At 40.5% G+C, this 5,804-nt stretch overlaps 1 non-coding gene across 1 annotated transcript; it reads right to left on the bottom strand.

Annotated features, from left to right (window-relative positions):
- Positions 1–204: 204 nt before the first annotated feature.
- On the bottom strand, positions 205–311 carry LOC133813176 (small nucleolar RNA R71). Its single transcript, XR_009884214.1, has one exon. It is a non-coding gene; the product is annotated as a small nucleolar RNA R71 (small nucleolar RNA).
- Between the last annotated feature and the right edge of the window lie 5,493 nt (positions 312–5,804).

Genomic DNA, 5,804 nt, shown 5'->3' with positions numbered 1-5,804 from the left:
CATATCAGAAAATTCGAGGAGGTAGTAGCCACGTTCTATAACCAAGCCGAAAATGCCGACACTGTGCGACTGAAGTTGTTCGCTTTTTCCTTGAAGGACAAAGCCAAGAGCTAGTTGTACTCTTTGAGACCTAGGTCGATTGGAACATGGGAGGAGATGGCCAAATCTTTCTTTTTGAAACACTTCCCTAGCCATAAGACCAACAGTCTAAAACGACAGATTTCCACATTTTCCCAAAAAGACAATGAAACGTTCTATCAAGTCTGGAAAAGATTCAAAGATCTGTTAAATTAGTGCCCGCACCATGGCTATGAGAACTGGCGTTTGGTCAATTACTTTTATGAAGGCCTCACGAGTCATAAGCGCCAGTTTGTAGAAATGCTATGCAATGGTGAATTCCTCGAAAAAGAGCCAGGCGATGCTCTTGAATACCTCGAAGAAACCGCGAAAAAGTCTCACACCTGGACTGGTCCAAGTGCTACTGATAGCACCAACAGACACAAACCATCTGGGATCTATTAACTTCGAGAAGAGGATAGTGTTAAGGCCCAAATCAAAGCTTTGAAAAAGCAGTTTGAGGTCTTAATGACGAAGAATAGCCAAAAATCGCACATGATCGCTCAAGCAGAACCGCAAGAACCATGCTTTGTTTGTGGAGGGACGGAGCACTTAGCTAAGGACTGCTTAACTTTGAATGAAATGAGGGGGGTTTATGAGGAGCAATGCAATGCCTTAGGGGCATATAACAAGCCATTCTCCCATACGTAAAACCCTAGTTGGAGAAACCACCCAAATTTTAGTTGGAGAGATTCCAACCAAGCTCAATCGTCTGGAGGCCAATGGAGAAATGAGCAACAAGTTCAACCATCAAAGGCGTATTCTGCACCTCAATACAATGCTCATCCACAATGAAATTCTCTTGAGAATACTCTTCATGCATTCATGGAGGAACAACCCAAACTGAATCGCCAAATGATGGAAGAAATCAATGAAATGAAATGTCAATTCTCAAAATTGACTGAATCCTTGGCCATTCCAAAAAAAAGGCAAACTTCCTTCCCAACCGACATTCAATGTGCAAGGCCAACACATGGCCCAATCTTCAAATTTTAATGATCAAAATGTCAAGGAAGTGAATGCCATCACGACGAGAAGCGGTAAAACTCTGCAAGACCCACCCATAAAATCCAACACTCCCAGTATTCCAAAAGTCATTTCCGAAAATCCACCACTCAATGCCACTCCAAAAGTTCCATTTCCCCAGGCTTTGAAACCTGTTTGGAAACTTCCTGATAACCGAGCTGAACTCCTTGAGCACTTGACACAAGTGAAGATTAATCTTCCTTTGCTTCACATCATTAAACAAGTGCCCGCTTATGCCAAAATCATCAAGGATCTTTGCACTGAAAAAGGGAAGCACCATGTCAAGAAGACTGCCTTCTTGACCGAACAAGTGAGAGAGGTGATTGAACAAAAGGCACCACCGAAATACAAAGATCCCGGTTGTCCCACCATTTCTTGCCAAATTGGGACCCATGAAGTCAGCCAAGCCTTACTTGATCTTGGCGTGAGTGTCAATCTCATGCCCTATTCTGTATACTCACAACTCAGTCTTGGAGAAATGAAGCCAACATCTGTTGCACTACAGCTTGCTGATTGTTCCACCAAAAAGCCTAGGGGTATTGTTGAGGATGTATTGGTTCAAATTGAAAAATTTTATCACCCCGTGGATTTTCTTATTCTTGATACCCAATATGTGGTGAACATGGAGTCTAAAATTCTTGTTATCCTCGGAAGACCATTCCTTGCTACTGCAAATGCTTTGATCAATTGTCGGACTGGTCTAATGAAGATATCGTTTGGAAACATAACACTTGAAGTCAATCTCTTCCACATCGAGAAACAACCCCAAGAAGATGATGAATGTTATCAAACATTCATGATTGGCTCTTTAATTCCAGAGGAGGTTCAATTGCGAAACAACTTTGATAATCTTGATGAACTCCTCCTCCTGTCAGACAATGAAAGTCCCAGCTCTATTGAGTCTACTCTTGCAATATCATATCGCATGGACTCACGCCATAGTAGGACTCAGTTTTGGCAACCTCACTTTGAAGAGCTTCCTCGCGAGAGGGCACAGCCAAAAACTTCAGCTGAAGAGGTTCCAATTATTCAATTGACCCAACTTCCCGAGGGGTTGAAACATGCCTTCTTGGGAGACGGTGAAACCTTTCCAGTTATCATCTCGTCCAACCTTAAAAATTCTCAAGAATTGCAGTTACTCGAGCTACTGCGAACGCATAAATATGCGATAGGTTGGATGCTTGCTGATATCAAAGGTGTTAGCCCTTTAATTTTCTCCCATCAAATCAATCTGGAGGACGAAGCCATCCCTCGAAGAGACCGTTAGCGGTGACTGAACCCCACGATGAAAGAAGTTGTAAAAAATGAAGTTTTGAAATTACTAGACCCTGGTATTATTTACCTCGTAGCTGATAGTAAGTGGGTCAGTCCAACTCAAGTCGTGCCCAAGAAATCTGGTGTCACCATGATCCAAAATGAAAAAGGGGCCCTTGTCCCCACAAAAACAGTGACGGGGTGGCACATGTGCATCGATTATAGAAAATTAAATGTCGCCTCCTGCAAAGATCATTTTCCACTCCCATTCATTGATCAAATCCTTGAACGTGTAGCTGGTCATCCCTTCTATTGCTTTCTTGATGGTTATTCTGGCTATTATCAAATTGAGATTGCATTAGAGGATCAAGATAAGACCACTCTCACTTGTCCTTTTGGTACTTTTGCTTTCCAGCGTATGCCATTTGGCTTGTGTAACGCACCAGCTACTTTCCAAAGATGCATGATGAGCATCTTTAGTGACATGATCGAAAAATCAATGAAAGTATTCATGGATGACCTAACCGTTTTTGGAAACTCCTTTGAGACATGTCTTCTTCATCTTGAAGCTATTTTAAAACGATGCATCGAGAAAGGACTTGTCCTCAATTGGGAGAAATGCCACTTCATGGTATCTTTTGGCATAGTCTTAGACCACATTGTTTCTGGAAAAGGAATTGAGGTTGATCAATCCAAAGTCGACCTTATCTCCAACCTGCCGACTCCTAAGACTGTCAGAGACGTTAGGTCATTTCTTGGTCATTCTGGTTTCTATAGGAGGTTCATACAAAAATTTTCAATGATTGCTCGTCCGCTGAGCAACCTCCTAGCCAAAGATGTTACTTTTGAATGGACACCTAAGTGTGAGGAATCATTCCAAACGCTTGTCAATTCACTCACTTCCGCTCCCATTATTCAGTCACCCGATTAGAGTCTTCCTTTCGAGATCATGTGTGACGTCAGCAACTTTGCTGTGGGAGCTATGCTAGGACAACGAAGGGAGGGGAAACCCTTTATTGTCTATTATGCAAGCCGAACTCTCAATATTGCTCAAATGAACTATTCCACTACTGAAAAAGAGTTGCTTGCCGTTGTCTTTGCTCTTGACAAATTCCGCCCTTATTTGATTAGATCACCTATTACGATCTTCACAGATCACTTTGCCCTTAAGTATCTCCTTTCCAAAAAGGATGCTAAGGCGCGATTAATACAGTGGATCCTTCTCCTGCAAGAATTTGACATAACGATCAAAGACAAGAAAGGTGTTGAAAATTTCATCGCGGACCACTTATCCCGACTTGAATTCACCGATCCCGCTGACGGTCCACCTATTCATGATGATTTCCCTGATGAACAATTGCTTTTTGTTGCTAAGTTGTCATGGTACGCTCACATTGTAAACTACTTAGTAACAGGTGAACTCCCATTTGAATGGAGTTCACACGAAAAACGCAAATTTCTGGTCGAGGTGCGCAATTTCTTTTGGGATGACCCATACTTATTCAAGTATTGCCCCGAAAAAATCATGCGAAGATGCATCCACGACGATGAGGTGTCTAGTGTGCTGAATTTTGCCACAATGATGCTTGTGGTGGTCACTTCTCTGTGAAGAAAACCGCTGCCAAAATCTTACAATGCGGTCTTTACTGGCCCACTCTGTTCAAAGACACCAATGATTTCTGTCATTCTTGTCTAAGGTGCCAAAAGTTAGGATCCTTATCCCGTCGGCACATGATGCCCTTGAACCCAATTCTTGTTATCGAAATATTTGATTGTTGGGGGATAGACTTTATGGGACCATTTCCACCTTCTTTTGGATACCTTTACATTCTTCTCGCTGTGGATTATGTTTCCAAATGGGTTGAGGCTGTACCATGTCGAACCAATGATAACGCTACAGTTGTCAAATTCTTGAAAGAAAATGTGTTATCAAGGTTTGGTACCCCTTGCGCTATCATCAGTGATCAAGGCACTCATTTTTGCAACCGATCCTTTGAGGATCTTATGCGCAAGTACGGTGTACTTCATAAAGTTGCAAATGCCTATCATCCACAGACCAATGGTCAAGCTAAGTTAGCCAATAGAGAGATAAAACACATTTTGGAAAAGACGGTAAATCTCGACCGCAAAGATTGGTCTACACGCCTTCTAGACGCTCTTTGGGCATACTGCACTGCTTTCAAATCCCCTCTTGGGATGTCTCCCAATTGGCTTGTCTTTAGAAAAGCCTGTCATTTACCTGTCGAGCTCGAGCATAAAGCGTATTGGGCTATCAAAGCCCTAAACTTTGATCTGAATGTCATAGGTATCAATCGCAAACTCCAGTTGTCCGAAATTGAGGAGTTGAGAAAAGATGCATATGACAATTCCAGGATTTATAAAGAAAAATTAAAAATCGCTCATGATAAACAAATCATGCGAAAACACTTTGAGCCAAATCAGAAAGTGCATTTGTAAGATTCTCGCTTGCACTTGCATCCTGGTAAACTGCGATCGCGATGGATTGGTCCATTTGTAGTGAAGCAAGTATTTCCCAACGGTTCGGTGGAGGTCGAGGACCTAATCGATGGGAGAATTTTTCAAGTTAATGGCCAAAGACTGAAACATTACATTGAGAGTGTGAGTCATATTGAAGAGGTCCTTCTTAAGGACCCAATTTATACACTCTGAAGTTCTGAATGGTTTGTTATTGTTCTTTTTATTTTTATTTTTCATTATCTTTATTTTTCTGTCTTTCTTTTATTTTTGTATGCTTTTCGTTTTGGGGTATTGTTAACAGGCTATTTTCGCTCTCGCCTCATGGACATGGTCATCATCCGGGTGTTCTCTTTCCTTACCTTTTTCATTACTTATTCATTTTGACATTGAGGACACTGTCTGATCTTTGGTTGAGGGTGGTGAGTATGCATTGGCTTTCATTTGTAAAATCTTATTGTTACGTCATTAGCATTCATTTGGAAAACATTATTGTCTTGTTGAATTTTTAAGTCAAAATTTCTCAAAATTATCCAAGCATGAGTATAACTTGTTGGTTTGAGTCAGTTCTTACTATGTTTAGCTATTAAGAAGTGATTTTCAGAGTTCTTTTGTGCACTTTCCAAACATGTGATAAATAAATTGGTTGTTAACACAAATAGTTGAGAGAAATTTCAAGTTTAAAGTTTTTCATTTCTTGGTGAGTTGTGAGAGTTGAGAAAACAACTTTTTGAACTTTTATTGATCATTTGAATTGGTAAAGTCACATCTTTGGAATTTAAAACATGACATTTACTAGAGGGATGTTTTTCATTTAAGAAAAGTCATTGTAATAAATTTGTGTTCTATTTATTGTATTGTATTTGTAATTTCCTTTTTATTTTTGTGTTGTCTCTTGTCAAAAAAAAAAAATAATGAAAAAAAAGAATTTA

This window comes from Humulus lupulus, chromosome 1 (genome assembly GCF_963169125.1).
Source record: "Humulus lupulus chromosome 1, drHumLupu1.1, whole genome shotgun sequence".
In the NCBI taxonomy this organism is placed as follows: Eukaryota; Viridiplantae; Streptophyta; class Magnoliopsida; order Rosales; family Cannabaceae; genus Humulus; species Humulus lupulus.
This window is presented reverse-complemented; position numbering and strand designations above follow the sequence as displayed.